Consider the following 17,037-nt stretch of genomic DNA (forward strand, 5'->3'; position numbering starts at 1 on the left):
ACCCAACCAGGACGAAGAGGTGGACAACTTACTCTATAAGCAGCTGGAGAATGTTTCAGGATCACCAGCCCATGTTCCTGTAGGTGACTTCAACCTACCAGACATCTGCTGGGAACTTAAAACAGCAGAAAAGAGGCAGTCCAGTAAATTTTTAGAGTGTACGGAGGACAACTTTTTATTGCAGCTAGTGGGTGGGCCCACCAGGGGAGGGACTATGTTAGACCTGTTGTTTTCAAATAGAAATGGGCTGGTGGGAGATATGGCGGTTGGAGGCTGCTTGGGGCAGAGTGATCATGAAATTATAGAGCTCTCGATATCTGGTGAAATGAGGAGGAACACCTATAAGACTCTTACACTGGACTTCCAGAGGGCAGACTTTGGCCTACTTAGGAGACATATTCAGAGACTTCCTTGGGAAGCAGCCCTTAAAAACAAAGGAGTTCAGGAAAGGTGGGCGTGCTTCAAATCAGAGATGTTGAGGGCACAGGAACAGACTGTCCCTGTATGCCGAAAGATGAGTCGATGGGGCCAACATCCCGCCTGGATGGGCAATGAGGTTTTGAAGGAACTTAAGAATAAAAAGTGGATGTATCATCTTTGGAAGGAGGGTCAGGTCTCCCAGGAAGTATTTAAGGGGGTTGCTAGAGCATGTAGAAAAAAATCAGGGAGGCCAAAGCTCAGTTCAAACTTAATTTGGCAAATTGGTAAAGGATAATAAAAAATGTTTTTACAAATATATTATTGGTAAAAAGAAGGGTAAGACCAACCTTTGTTCTCTACTGGATGAGGGAGGGAACTTGGTAACTGCAGATGCGGAGAAGGCAGAAGTGCTTAACGCCTTCTTTGCCTCAGTCTTTAGTGGGAAGACGGCTTGTCCCCAGAACAACTGTCCTCTTGGGTTGGTTGATGGTGCCAGGGAACAGAATGGTCCCCCCATTATCTAGGAGGAGGCAGTTAGAGAACTGCTGAGCCGCTTGGATGTTCATAAATCTATGGGACCAGATGGGATCCATCCCAGGGTGATGAAGGAGTTGGCAGATGAGCTTGCAAAGCTGCTCTCCATCATTTACCAACAGTCCTGGCTCAGTGGTGAGGTTCCAGATGACTGGAAGCTGGCCAATGTGACACCCATTCACAAAAAGGGTGGGAAGGAGGATCCTGGTAATTATAGGCCAGTTAGCCTGACCTCAGTACCCAGTAAGGTAATGGAACAGTTTATATTGAGTGTCATCACGCAGCACTTACAGGATGGCCAGGGTATCAGACCCAGCCAGCATGGGTTTAGGAGGGGTAGGTCATGTTTGACCAACCTGGTCTCCTTTTATGACCAGGTGACCCACCTGGTGGATGCAGGAAAGGCTGTGGGTGTTGTCTATTTGGACTTCAGCAAGGCCTTTGACATGGTCTCCCACAGCATTCTCCTGGAAAAGCTGGCAGCCCACAGCTTGGACAGAAGCACTGTTTGCTGGGTTAAGAACTGTCTGGATGGCTGGGCCCAAAGAGTGATGGTGAACAGTGCTGCATCCAGCTGGTGGCCAGTCACCAGTGGTGTCCATCAGGGGTCTGTGCTGGGGCCAGTTCTGTTTAATATTTTTATTGATGACATAGATGAAGGCATTGAGTCTTTCATTAGTAAATTTGCAGACAACACTAAGCTGGGAGCATGTGTCAATCTGTTGGAAGGTAGGAGGGCTCTGCAGAGAGATCTGGAATGGTTGGATGGATGGATGGATGGATGGAATCCAATAAGATGACATTTAATAAGTCCAAGTGGCGAGTCCTGCATTTTGGCCACAATAACCCCCTGCAGCGTTATAGGCTGGGGACGGTGTGGCTGGACAGTGCCCAGGCAGAAAGGGGCCTGGGGGTACTGGTTGACAGCATTGTGCCCTGGTGGCCAAGAAGGCCGATGGCATCCTGGCCTGTATCGGGAATAGTGTGGCCAGCAGGAGCAGGGAGGTCATTCTCCCCCTGTACTTGGCACTGGTGAGGCCGCACCTTGAGTATTGCGTCCAGTTCTGGGCCCCTCAGTTTCGGAAGGATTTTGAGATGCTTGAGCACAACCAGAGGAGGGCTATGAGGTTGGTGAGGGGCTTGGAACAGAAGCCCTATGAGGAACGACTGAGGGAGCTGAGGTTGTTTAGCCTGGAGAAAAGGAGACTCAGAGGTGACCTTATCACTCTCTACAACTTCCTGAAAGGTGGTTGTAGTCAGGTGGGGGTTGGTCTCTTTCTCCAGGCTGCAACTGACAGAATGAGAGGACACAGTCTCAAGCTGTGCCAAGGGAAATTTAGGTTGGATAGTAGGAAAAAGTTTTTTACAGAAAGGGTGATAAAGTACTGGAATGGTCTGCCCGGGAAGGTGGTGGAGTCACTATCCCTGGAAGTGTTTAAAAAAAGACTGGATGTGGCACTCGGTGCCATGGTTTATTTGAGGCGTTTGGGCTGGGTTGGACTTGATGATCTTGAAGGTCTCTTCCAACCTAGTGATTCTGTGATCCTGTAACCACTTCCTTAGTATAGAAAAGGTTTCCAGTGACATAAAAACCCTAACCCTCTCTCATCTTAAAGCAAAACACTAAAAATGCTTAAACTCTTCTGTTAAACATGCTGTCCTTAAAGTATAATAACCTAAAAGTCTCCATAAACTTCGCAGCTTTAAATTAACAAGTTTCAGTTGCAGAGTTTTCTAACTCAGTACTTGACTCTTGTCACTTGTTTACAATGCCTATAAAATAATTTTCAAACCAAAAACCACTAACTACTACTTTTCATATTTTTGCATAGCTAAATCATTCATACCAACTCCTGTTGAAATTAATAGCAAGTTTCTAAATATTCCAAGTCTGTCACTGCTATCACCAACTCACCATAACCAGACGTACTAACACAGGTAAAGTGTACCTTTGACAAACAGAGAGGGGGAGATGCATATATTTCCACAAATGCCAGTATTCAATGGGTAACAACCCTCTGTACCAGCTAGAAACCTTAGGTATAACAACTCACCTGTGATTTCACCTAGACCTCAAAAATCAGACACTTAAAAAACATTAAATACTACCCTTAACAGTTTTTAATGTTACCTCTGATAGTTTTAAATTTTGTTTGCAATGCTCTAGTTATGAGTTTCAAGTAATTAACCTGCAGCTTGCCACCTAGTAACATTGTACTTTAATAGCTCTTAGACATGATAGTAAAAAACTTATGGAACACACCAATAGCTAGAAAGATTGAGTTTAGCAAAGAGTTTTATATTTTAAAACAGAAAAGGCAAAATTGTCACGACATAAGATGGACTGTATGCCTCATAAGAGGAGGAGAGGTTTGGCTACAGAGAGCCAGTCCCAGATATGAATGCAAGCAGGTAGCTATTGGTCAATAGCTGTGTGGTACCAATCAGAGTCAAACTCAGATTCTTTTGAATAGCCTATAAAAAGGGCTGTGTACACCAATAAAGTCTCTCTGCTTCATGAAAACCCTGATGTGTGTCATCTCTCAGTCCCTACGCACCACAACACCAGGGAATATCTTCTGCTAATGGACCATCAAGTCTCACTGCATGACTGATAAAATTACATCACCCCATTGTGAAATGTTCCACCCAGGGGGAGGAACCAAGCATTCCTACCTGGATATAATCTGATGTTCGGAACACCATGAGTAGCCTTATCCACAGGATTCCCAGAGGAGAAGAGCTACATAAAGACCACTGGACCTTCAGAGGAAGAGCAGACCTTCTACAGCATCACTGCTTCAACATAACCACATCTATGACTTCAACAGGACTGCTACCACCACCCTGACCAACAGGGTGTCAGGTTGTATCCTGACTTGTTCCAGTGTGATTTCCTGTTTCACCTATCCCAACCCCCTCAGGTGTGCCAACCTTCCCCCTCCCCCTTTTGTCCTCCTGCCTAAGAGCTATCCATCAATCTTAACATTACAGCAAGGCGTCATGTGATTGGCATAAGTTCAAAAGATGCCCTTCAGGTCTGGGCCCATTGGCCTGTCCAAGTGTCTATATCCCTTGAGCCTTCCCCTCCTCACACCTGGTTGGCCCTCACCTGTCCCTTCCCTCCCCCTGTTCTCGGGGCTTAAAAGGAGACGAGACCATGCGGCTGGGAGTTCTATTGTGAGCTGTTACCACATTCAGAGGTCTACCATGCTGAAATAAAACTCTGGATTAAGACTCTACGATATAACCCGCTCCTTTTCTCTTCACCGTCACCTGAACCTTTTCCACCAGAGGTAAACTGAGTTCCTACTATGCCTGGATTTGTTCTGAGTGCCTAGCTGCAGCATCCAGCCAGCCAAAGGTATCTCTGGGGTAAAACGCCACAGCTGCCGCCTTTGGTCTAGCAGCGAGGGCTAGACAAAGCCAGGCACCCCACACCCGGAAACCTTGGGATTAATATTCTATATATTGGCGCCCAGATATGTGGATGCACGAACATGCAGCCCCAAAAGGAACCTCAGAACCTTGGAAAAGCGTTAAAGCAGCTTTGCTTCCACTGAAGAGCTGTGGTTGCACAGCTCTCCAGAGAGACTTTGGAACTGAACCCACAAGAAGCCTCAAGGAACGCATTGCGCCTCTGGAAAGTGCAGCTCCTTTCTGGTGAGCGAATTTTCCAGGGGAGAATAGGGGAGCCCTTCCTGCCCAAGGGGTCCTATTCAGTGAAGAGACCAGCCTGCCTGACTTTGCCAGCAACAGCTTTGATTTCGGTGAGTATTTCTGCTCCTTGGGGGGGTCGAAGCTCAAACTCCGTCTCTGCTGTGAGACTTGTTCTTTTTTGCTCTTGTATTAAGGCTGCGCAGCCCTGCGGAGCTAAGGCGGTTAATTCCCTGTGTAAATCTTTAACTCTGCAGCGTGTTTTCGCCATTTTTAGAATTCGCGCCGTCCGTCAGAGGAGCGGGACAGCTCTGCCTGCCCCTCCCCCCGGCTCGGCAGCGCCGCGTGCTCTCTCTCGTTGTGGGGGGGCTGCTCTTCTCTCTCGGTGCGGGGGGGCGGAGGGTGCTCTCGACACGCAGCGTGGGGTGGCCCCGGTTTCGGCTTGCCACGTGGCGTGGGGGGTGCTGCGTTCGCGGGTGGGAGAGGCTTTGTCTGTCTCTCCACGCGGCCAGGGCGGGTCCCCATTCCCTGCTGCTGCTGCCACGGCAGTTTTAAAAGCAGTGTATACAGCTGCATTGTGAAAGCTTTCGTCTGATATCACCTTTTAACCGTGGTCTTTTTCGAAATCGGTAGCTGATTTTGGCTTTGCATTCGGTCGGCGGGACTGTGTTCTGTGCCATTTACATCTAACATGGGCTCGAAATTAAGCACAGCACAAAAAGGAGTGTATTATCATATTGTTGGAATTTTAGTTAGTGCAAATGTAAAGTTCTCAAAAGGAAAATTGAAACAGTTTATAAGGTGGCTTTTTCTACACTTCCCACAAACTTCTCCTGAGGAAATCCACAATCTCCAATTTTGGGATAAAGTAGGACATGAATTGATAACCTTGGGACAGTCCAGGAATACATCCTCAGCTAAATTTGTGTTCTGGGGTTTACAAATTCGGACAGCTTTGCTCAAACAAAGGGAATTGTAGAAAAAGCCAAATATCAAGCCATGTACCTCTGCTCTCTCTGTTCCTCCCCCTTCCAGCCCTAAACCTCTTACCCCAAAACTTGGTATTTTAAAGAGAGCAAATCCTGCTCATGCGCTGGGAAGTCGACTCCCAGAGCAGGTTAAAATGCCCGAGATCCCTTGTCCACAAGGCCCTGGCCAAGTCTCGTGGAAAACGTCCCAAAACCCTGCTTCCCCTGCTCTGAAACCCAGAGCACATGTTAGTTTTTCAGAGAGCAGTGATCCCCAAAATGGCCCCCAGTGCCTAGGGGCTACCCAAGATGGAAGATGCCACGTGGCACGTTCCCAAACCTGGTCATCTTCTTCCCAAGATCCCCCTGAGGATCCCAAAATTCCTTCCCCATCCCCCTCTCCTCCTGTTCCTCATGACACCTTCCCTCCCCTTCCCTTACCTGCTGTACCCTCAGCTCTGCCCCTCTACCCCTCCCAGGGGGCGTCTGCCGATGTGATGTCACCAGGTGTCCCCACCCCCTGTTCCCATTGCATCCCCACCCCGTCCCTGGGTTCCCATGGTGGGGGCACACACAATGCATGTCCCCAAACCTGCTTCTGTTTTCCCAAAAATTCCAATGCAAGGGATACAGGGCAGGAAGCTGCAGACCCAATACAGGGTCCCACTTTGTCATTCGCTCCTGTTTCATATCAGCGTGCAGCACAAGGAGGAGCGGCCCCAACTGCTAACTGGAGCTGCTTTGGACGACAATTGATTAAAGAGGTCTGTAAATCTTTCCGGGAGTATGGCCCACACAGTCCATGTTTCCGTGGCCTTTTAAATTCTGAATTGAGTAGAACTGTAGTAGTCCCGCATGATTTAAAACAGCTTTTCTCATGCCTCATGACCTCTACAGAATTCAAATTATGGGAAGTAGCATGGAAACAACTGTTAAAAGAGGCTCTCCCAGGCTTGCATGCTGATCCAAACACAGCGAAATATGCTAATGGCATGCCAATTACCATTGAGCATCTCTCCGGTGTAGGCCAGTGGTCTTCACCCTCAATCCAAGCTACTGTAATTCCTGTAGAAACACTCGAGAAGGTAAAAGAAGCAGCTGAAAAAGCATTCTTTTCCCTCCAACCTGAGGGGCCTTTCGAGCCCTACAGTTTGATTAAGCAGCTACCATCAGAGCCTTTTCTGAAATTTGTAGAAAGGTTAACTAGAGCCATTGAAATCCAAGTTAAAAAAGAGAATGCAAGGGAAGAGGTTTTAGAGGAAATGGCATTTACAAATGCAAATGAACAGTGTCGAGCAGCAATTTTGAGTCTCCCTCTAGAACCTCCCCCTACACTAAAAGATATGCTTCTAGTCTGTAACAGGAAAGTGCCTCTGATGAGTGTTGCTGAAGACACCAGACCAAGGCTGCTGCCAAGACCACCTCAGCGTGTCGTCGTGTCCAGCCCTGCGCCCATTCCCTCAGCTCAGCAGTACCCTGGGCAGCAGCGAAGACCAGCAATGGTTGACCCCACAAAGCCATGCCTGCTTTGCAACAACCTTGGGCATTGGAGTAACCAGTGCCCCCTGAAGAAGCAATTTGATGAATTTAGAAATGGCACGGGAGGAGAATTACAAGCACTCCCAGGGGGTCAACAACAATAAAAAAACTGAATGGGGAGCGCCGGCCTGCCAGGCGTGCAGACACAAAAAGAGCAGGCCAAGGGAATAAGGGAACCAAAACAAACCAAGCGCGTGGTAATATTACTATTTCTGTAAGTGAAGCAGATGCTTCAAAGACCATGTCTGCTGGTCCACTGTTAAAAATGCAACCAAAAAACCTTTGTTATGATTAAGGTGAACCTATGTTAACCACGTCTTCTGTCAATGAGCCTTACAGGTTGCAGCTGACAGGATCACTCCACCTGAAAGACACGGACTGACATTTTGTCTCTGTCAGCCCAGAACAGAAGGGTACTTGGCACCGTATTCGCTGTAAGTACATCCTCATTGGGGACACCAAACACACACCACATGAGATTGAAATTGCTCCAGGAATGACAACATGAGATCCTGAGCAATTCGTTCTTGGGCTGCACTGTTTCCACCCGCCCCTGTTTCTTCCCAAAGGATAAATTGTTGCACAAGCTATCCCTGTGCCATTTTTACCTGAAGGCACCGAAAAACAAGGGCCCACAGTCTCCCGGGTCCAAGTTATTGGGAAAGACAAACCCAAATTATGGTGTAATGTCAGTTGGGGTGGGGAGTCAAAACGCATTGAGATGCTTGTAGACACGGGTGCAGACTGCACAGTGATCCCAGTACAAGACTGGCCAGCACATTGGCCTTTGCAAAACGTTGCTGGTCACGTTCAAGGTGTAAGAGGCCTGCAATTGGCAAGACAATCCAAAAGCATCATCCAAATCAAGGGACCAAACAGACAATTGGCAAATATCCGTCCATTTGTGTTAGATTATTCGGAACCTTTGTTAGGGAGAGATTCAATGGCCCAGTGGGGTGTCACAATTGATATTCCAGACTCTCCACAAGATTTTTGTACAGCGGTCATTGAACAACAGTGCCCCACCCAAAAACTGAAGTGGAAAACAGACAAACCAGTTGAGGTGAAACAGTGGCCACTCAGTAAACAAAAAATAAAGGCACTTGGGGAGCTAGTGGAAGAGCAACTGAAAAGGGTCACATTGTGGAGACCATGTCCCTGTGGAACTCTCCAGTGTTTGTCATTCAGAAAGCTGACAACAAGAGATGGCGGCTCCTCCATGACCTCTGACAAAATAATAATATCATTGAAGATATGGGCTCTCCCCAACCTGGTATGCCATCCCCAACAATGCTTCCCCAGAATTGGAAATTAGCTGTTATTGATATAAAAGATTGTTTTTTCAAAATGCCCCTCTACCCTGACAATGCACCGCGTTTCGCATTCTCGGTCCCCACCATCAACATGGAAGCCCCTATGGAAAGGTACCATTGGACAGTTCTTCCTCAGGGCCTGAAGGTTTCCCCAGCTATCTGCCAGTGGTATGTCTCTTCCCTGCTTTCCCCAGTGCGTGCAGCCGCAGAGAAGGCCATCATCTATCATTATATGGATGATATCCTTGTGTGTGCCCCCAATGATGATTTACTCACACCTGCACTTGACCTAACGATCGATGCATTGATTGTTGCAGGGTTCGAGCTCCAGGAAAAGAAAATTCAAAAGATGCCACCTTGGAAATATTTGGGCTTAGAAACTGGAAATAGGACCATTGTTCCTCAAAAACTAGAAATCAATCCAAGGATCAAGATCTTTGCGGATGTCCACAAGTTTTGTGGGTCTTTGAATTTGGTAAGGCCATGGCTCGGTCTGACTAACGAAGACCTTGCCCCTCTTTTCAATTTATTGAAAGGGGGAGAGGACCCGGGTGCTCCTAGGTCTATTACCCCAGAGGCACAGAAAGCTCTAGAAAAGGTTCAGATTGCAATGTCCACAAGACAGGCCCACCGATGTCGGCCTGACCTGCCATTCAAATTTATCATCTTAGGTAAGTTGCCACACCTCCTTGGAATCATTTTCCAGTGGGAGGAAAAACAAACACCTAAGGCAAAGGGCACACCAAAAAAGGGCCAGGACCAGAGGGACCCTCTCTTGATCATAGAATGGGTTTTCCTCAGTCACAAAAGGTCCAAGAGAATGACAAAGCCTCAGGAGCTGGTAGCAGAACTGATCTGGAAAGCAAGGACCCGGATCAGGGAGTTAGCAGGATGTGACTTTGAGTGCATTCACATTCCAATTGAGTTAAAATTGGGTCAAAATACTATGCAAATGCTGGAAAAATTGTTTCGAGAAAATGAAGTGTTGCAGTTTGCTCTGGATTCCTACTCAGGACAAATTTCTGTCCACCGGCCTGCCCACAAAATGTTCGAACAAGATGTTCAATTTACTCTGAAATTGAGAGGTGCTCAGAGTAGGAGACCTTTAAAAAAGGCTCTGACTGTCTTTACAGATGCGTCCGGGAGGTCCCACAAGTCTGTTATGACTTGGAAGGATCCTCAAACCCAGCAGTGGGAGACAGACATTGCTGAGGTGGAAGGTTCACCTCAGGTTGCTGAATTGGCTGCTGTTGTTAGGGCTTTTGAAAGGTTCTCAGAACCATTCAATCTGATTACAGATTCTGCATATGTGGCAGGAGTAGTATCCAGGGCAGATCAAGCAATACTGCAAGAAGTGTCTAACATCGCACTTTTCAAATTGCTCTCAAAACTTGTAAAGTTAGTCACTCGCCAGGAGCAATCATTTTATGTGATGCATGTCAGGTCACACACCGACTTGCCAGGGTTTATTGCTGAAGGCAACAGAAGGGCAGATGCTCTTGCTGCACCTGCAGTGATGGCCACTCTTCCAAATGTTTTTGAACAAGCAAAAATCAGCCAGTAGCTTTTCCACCAAAATGCACCTGGCCTGGTTCGTCAGTTTCACATCACTCAAGAACAGGCCAAAGCGATTGTGGACACATGCCCAAATTGCCAACAACATGCACTCCCTACAATGAGTACGGGAGCAAACCCTAGGGGGTTGAACAGTTGTGAACTGTGGCAAACAGATGTTACACACATACAGTCATTTGGACAGCAGAAATACGTTCACGTTAGTGTAGATACCTTTTCTGGAGCGGTCTATGCTTCTGCCCACACAGGAGAGTCATCTATCGATGCCATTAAGCACCTCTTACAGGCTTTTTCTTTCATGGGCATCTCCAAGGAGTTGAAAACTGATAATGGGCCTGCCTACAAATCCAAGGAATTCGGGAGCTTCCTGCAGCAATGGGGAGTAGAACACAAAACTGGCATCCCCTACTCCGCTACAGGTCAAGCCATTGTAGAAAGGACTCACTGCAATATTAAAAGAGTCCTGGACCAGAAACAACAGGTTCTGAAGGTGGAACCCCCCCCCCATCCGATTGTCCAGGGTGCTGTTCACAATCAGTTTTCTGAATTGTTCCTTTGACAGCCTGAATCCTCCCATCCTACGCCACTTTGGGGGGAGCAGTAATACGATGATGAAAGAAAAGCCTCCTGTTTTAGTAAAGGACCCTGAGACTTGGAAGACGGTGGGACCCCACAAATTGGTTACTTGGGGACGTGGATACGCCTGTGTGTCCACCCCCTCTGGGTTAAAGTGGGTTCCTTCCAAATGGGTAAGGCCCTATGTTCCCAACGTCTCAGAGAAATCGACAGAAGCACCCCAGGTTGCCAATGCTGCCTGGAGAAGGAAACGCCGCACACGTTCTCTGGAGGAAATTCCATTTAAGCCTCCTATCTGGAATAGTTTTAATATGTTTGTCTTAAGTTCCTTGTACCAGTTTAGATCCCACAGTTCAAGTGTAGCCTCAAGACGCCATGAAACCAAGCCTGCTCCTCGTCCTACTCGTGATCATCCCACCAGCGATCTCCTGGATAGTCCCTCAGCCCAAAGCATGTATGGACCACCTTGGTAAAAGACCTCAGACATCAAGAGAGAAACTGACGACTGGCTGAGTGGACTGTTCAAAAGCTGGGGACTCTCGGGCTGGTTGGGATCTATTCTGAAAACTGTGGTTTTAGTACTGTTTATATTAGTTATTGTTGTTGTAGTTGTTAGCATTGTTTTTGGACTAGTCAAATGCATGGTTCTCAAGTTGATTTCAAGCTCATCTCCCCCTCCTGAAGTTTACCATTTAGAAGCCGTTAGTGCTCCAATGAATGACATAGAACCCTCAGTGGAAAGCACTGAACCTCCTGTAGAGGAGGAGCCAATTTACCAACCATGGTTTGGCAAGCATTCTGCACCACAAACCCAGTCCTCTTCTTTTTAAACAAAACTAGGGGGAGGTGTTGCAGTGTGATTTCCTGTTTCACCTATCCCAACCCCCTCAGGTGTGCCAACCTTCCCCCTCCCCCTTTTGCCCTCCTGCCTAAGAGCTGTCCATCAATCTTAACATTACAGCAAGGCGTCATGTGATTGGCATAAGTTCAAAAGATGCCCTTCAGGTCTGGGCTCATTGGCCTGTCCAAGCGTCTATATCCCTTGAGCCTTCCCCTCCTCACACCTGGTTGGCCCTCACCTGTCCCTTCCCTCCCCCTGTCCCCGGGGCTTAAAAGGACACGAGACCATGCGGCCGGGGGTTCTATTGTGAGCTGTTACCACATTCAGAGGTCTACCATGCTGAAATAAAACTCTGGATTAAGACTTTACGATAGACCCCGCTCCTTTTCTCTTCACCGTCGCCTGAACTTTTTCCACCAGAGGTAAACTGAGTTCCTACTATGCCTGGATTTGTTCTGAGTGCCTAGCTGCAGCATCCAGCCGGCCAAAGGTATCTCTGGGGTAAAACGCCACAGCTGCTGCCTTTGGTCTAGCAGCAAGGGCTAGACAAAGCCAGGCACCCCACACCCGGAAACCTCGGGATTAATATTCTATACTGACTGTCAGTTTAAGCCAGTGTTCTTTGCCTTTATTTTAATTTTCCTATTAAATTGCAGTTCTGACTTGGAATCCTCTGCTGGTTTGTTTTCAAACTAGTACAAAGATGTAGGAAGATAAGCATCTGGAATTTCTGACTGACAGACATATCATTTTGCAAACTATAAAAGCTACACAAAACTTTCACAAAGCAGTAGTTTTCTGCACAGTAATATGTAGGGCTGCTTCCCAAAGTTTGGATGCAAACTCCGTGGTTACTTTTCCAGGAATTGAGTGAAAGGACTTTATGTGTACTCCATCATCAATTTGGTGGTAAGTTACATTGACTCCTAATCTATACTAATTCTTTTCTAGCTGTAATATAGGTACCTTTTATAATGCACTGTATTTGTATCTACTAGAAGTTCTTTGTTTTATTTTGTGTAGTTAGTCTATTTAAAGTCTTCTGTCTGCTAGTCTTGTGTCTATTCAATAAATAATTCATTTTACAATAGCGTTAATTGGCCATTCTTAAGAACTTGTGAGTGAGATCAATTTGAGGTGCAGGCCACCTCAGAGCCACTGCCAGAAATCTAAGCCTAAGGCAGGATTCATCTAAAAGCTCTTGTCTCCATTCATAACACTGTCTAATGGTTTATTATCTTTCTTTTATTGTGGTGACCAAAACTGCTAACAGTATTCACTGTGAGGCTGCACCAGTGCAGAGCAGAGCGTGACAATCCCCTTCCTTGACTGGCTGGCTTGGTGCCCCCCAGGACACAGTTGGCTCTCCTGGCTTCCAGGGCAGTGCTGACTCATATTCAATTTTCTGTCGACCAGGACCCCCAGGTCCTGTCATTATGTGCTATCATCACTTAAACTCCCATACTATGCACCAGTGTCTGGTCCCAGAGTCCTGTTGGACAAAAGTAGTATTTCTTCCAGCTTTGAAACCATTAGGCCAAATAACATATCCTATCAACACCATCAGGATGAAAAAGTGTTCCAGCAAGAATATAGTAGTATTTTTACTGATCCTTAGTGAGAAGCACGTACTCAAGCATTGCAGAACACAGCATCCAGATGGAACCTCACTAGCCACCTGATGCCTTAAGTTTTAGCTTTCATATTTTTCAGATTCTATGCTGCCTTGGTGTGTAACTCTGAACTTCATATTAAGTGTTAGTAAGTTCTCTTCACAGAATAGTTAGACAAAACAATCCTTTTCCAGCTTGAGGATAAAGGACAACTGTTACAGCCTCAGGCACAAAAGCATAAACAATGGCAAATTGAAGAGAGCAAACCAGGAAGATGGGACTTCATAACATGAAGCTGTAATTGGACAATTAACCCCAATATGTAAATGGACCAAAACTTATAAAAGTGTGAAAACTCGTGACCCTTCGTCTATCTTGTGACCATCTTGGGTGTTTGCCCTGGCCAGGCTCTTGTACTGCCCAAGGTGTATCCTTTAAGGCCTTTTGATAAATACCTACCGTATTAACTCTGTCTAGTCTCTGTTCTAGATCAGCCTCTTTAGGCATCACACCAACATAGTTATTTGCAACATGGCATCCAAATTGCATTTGAACTGGCAATTTGAGAACCTGGATATGCCAAAGCATTTGCTTATGTAGAAATAGCAACTCTGACAGCCTTTGCACTGAGACTGATAAATCATGGCCAGGCCACAGACCACTAGATCTCTCATCTGCTCAGAGTCTGGTGCGACTGCTGCTACTATGCTCTGCTTAGTCCCCCTGGCACAAGTCATGCTCTAAGCAGGATGATTCAAGTGAAGGAGTGTAGTAAACCCCATAAGTTTGGGAAAAGCACCTTGGAGAATATGAACAATAGGAATGCTGAAACAGCAAAAGAAAATTCCTGTTTCCCTGTCCTCCACCCTTAACCTATCCCTGTAACCCTATAAGGCAATGTCATGTTAACCCCTTACCATTGGTCAAGCTTGGATCCTTTCCAACCCTATAAAAGAAGCATACTGTACCCCATTAGTTAGAAGAAGAAGAGCAGAGACCCTTCATGGACCTCCCCAAATAAAGCCATCTCAATGGAACAGCCTGCACCTTCTCCTTCTCCTCTTTCTCCGTCTGCTGCAGCCTCAAGCCCGGGGCACCACTACCTAGCAAGCAAAGCTGAAATCCTGAGAGCTTGCTAATCACTATAGAGCTGATAATCATCATGCTTGCTAGATGGTAGCCCCGCAGCGTTGGCATGAGCGAGCTAGCTTCGGGCACCCGGTCCCTACTCAGGGACTGAGCTCCTGAGCCCTATTGCTCTGCTTTATGATAAGGCTGATCAGAGGCTTTATTAAAGGGGGAATTGTGGAATGCCCCTGTTCCTAAGAGACAGGAATTTGATCTTACCCTTCTTGTGTTGCTAATAACTCCTCCCTTGACCCAAACCCTAAGTCTACCCCTGTGATACCCTATAAAAACCCCACGACCCTGACTTTGCCCCATCTTTTCGTCTACATCCCACCCTTCCTCCCTGAGGGTAATAAATGGATTCTTGAGCTTTCTGAAATGAGGACCCGTCTCGTTTGTTCCCATGCCTGGCGCCGGCAGCTGCACCCTCCCTGGACATGACGAACCCAGTTGCAACGCACTGCAACAAATGGTGGAGAATGTGGGCAGCCAGTGAGAACAGAACTACCAGCACCCCGTAAGTCTTGCAGGACCCCCATCTTAAAAGGAACATGGAGGTAAAAAGCTTATGGGGAGGGGAATTCCCAGTAAGGGCACCAGCTTACTGGGACCAGGCAATGGGACTAACATCTACCATCACTCAGCGAGAAGCTTATGAACGGTTTATGTTTTTTCGTTTTTCATGGGAGGGAGTTTTTAAGAGCTACAAGCAGCTCGTCTGCCTGCAAAAAGGAGCATTCCGTGGACTCTTGTCAACTTTCCCGACATGTCAGCTGCATCTTATGGATGGTAAAAGCCCTGGAGGGTACTTATGGACAGGTATGGATGATTGCATACAGCGTGGTGATGCCCTGAATCTGTAGTGCCCCCTCCTGTGAACCCCCATGTTTTTCAGTTTCTGTGAAGCTGCCCATATGTGATAGATGAGTAATGCGATGATTGACTCTCACAATTAACAGACAAATATCATCTCTATAGGTTAAGAAAGGTTTTATAGATTTATAGTTATGTTTTACCCCTTCATGTTGTTATCAAGAGACATCCAGGGTTGGGACATCTGGGATGGTCAGCTTGTCACTATGGTGACAGCTGACCTCCAATCAGGATTTGAGGAAGAGAACTCCACCACTGGACAGAGAAGAAGGGGTTGATGGACAGAACTTTGGGAGGGGTTAAAGGGTTAAAAGGTGAAACCTCCATTGTGTGGGTGACCACACAGTCGGAAAATCCTTTGCTTTGTAATTTTTTCTCTATTCAGTCTTCTGTTGTATTTTTGATAAGGTTTAATAACCCTTTCTAAAATTATGAAAAGCGAGTAACCATTTCTCATACATATCTTTCCATACCCTTTTGTTCCTAAGAGTGCAGCAAGGAGTGAAAACTGCCAGGATGGCATGGAGTTGCTACCGTCTCTCTGTCACTCCGTGTCCCTCTCTGCCACCCTATCCCCCTTTCCCTGAAGGCAGAACAAGGGACGGAATCCATCCAGAAGTGACACAAAAGTGCTACCATCCTTTCGCTGTCCTGTGTCCTCCTTCGCCCCCTGTCTTTCCATATCCCCCGTTCCCTACTCTGGAAGGTGATGGCTGCGCTGTCCTGGGCCCTCCTTCTAAAAATGGCGCTTACCACGCTGTTTGAGTCCTCTTTTTCCTGCTTAAGTCCTTCTTTTCCAGTCCTGAACCTCCCCTTCCCCCCTACCTACCTCCCCCCTCTTCGTGCCGCCCCTCTGCAGTTGGCCCCGCCCCAGGCCCGCATGGCAGGGCTGCTCAGCCCTGTGAAGAAATCAGCCAGCCTTGCCACCGCACCCCCAGCGCTGGCCCCACTCCAAGCCCTATGCCTGGGGCCCTCACCGCTTCCCTCGCTTTGCAGTCATCATCATTCAAGATAACAACACCCATAACACCAGTACTAAAGCCAAGACCAAACACTAAAGACTGTGCCCCTCATGAAGAGAAGATCAAAGAAATGCACCCCTTCTGGTGAGAAGATCAAAAGCTAGAAGAGATTAAACTGTTAACTCATTAAGTAAAAATGCCTTCATTTAATCAAGTATCATCATTTCTGTTACTTTATCCTTTGTGATTAAGTCTCAAATGCTTTTCTATTCCTTGTTAATTTAGCTTAATAATATTCATTTTGGTTTTGTAAAAGATTAAGTCATATTCCCGAGAATCCCCTTATGATAAGTTATTCAGCATGCATTAATCAGTTTAAAAATGGGGGAATTGTGGAATGCCCCTGTTCCTAAGAGACAGGAATTTGATCTTACCCTTCTTGTGTTGCTAATAACTCCTCCCTTGACCCAAACCCTAAGTCTACCCCTGTGATACCCTATAAAAACCCCACGACCCTGACTTTGCCCCATCTTTTCATCTACATCCCGCCCTTCCTCCCTGGGGGTAATAAATGGATTCTTGAGCTTTCTGAAATGAGGACCCGTCTCGTTTGTTCCCATGCCTGGCGCCGGCAGCTGCACCCTCCCTGGACATGACGAACCCAGTTGCAATGCAGTGCAACACAGGATCACCTCCATGCACTGATCTCACAACCCAAATTACTCAAGTGTTGCAAATACTCATCTTATTAGACCTACTGACATACTAAGTGGTGTTGTTCAAAACAACACCTCCCCTTATAAGACATCTCCCCTTAAAGAGACTTCTTGTTTGTCTGAAATTGATACTACCCACTGAGAATACAAACACACATTGTGGTACTTACATAGCAACACTGTTTTGGTACAGGAATGGACTCACACTGGAGAAGTTCGCGGAGAACTGTCTCCTATGGGAGGGACCCCACAGTGCAGCAGGGAAATGACTCCTCTCCCTGAGCAGTGGGAGAAACCACAGGTGATAAATGGACCATAACCC

This window comes from Agelaius tricolor, unplaced genomic scaffold (assembly GCF_023055355.1).
Source record: "Agelaius tricolor isolate 1412-34295 unplaced genomic scaffold, bAgeTri1.0.p SCAF_21, whole genome shotgun sequence".
In the NCBI taxonomy this organism is placed as follows: domain Eukaryota; kingdom Metazoa; phylum Chordata; class Aves; order Passeriformes; family Icteridae; genus Agelaius; species Agelaius tricolor.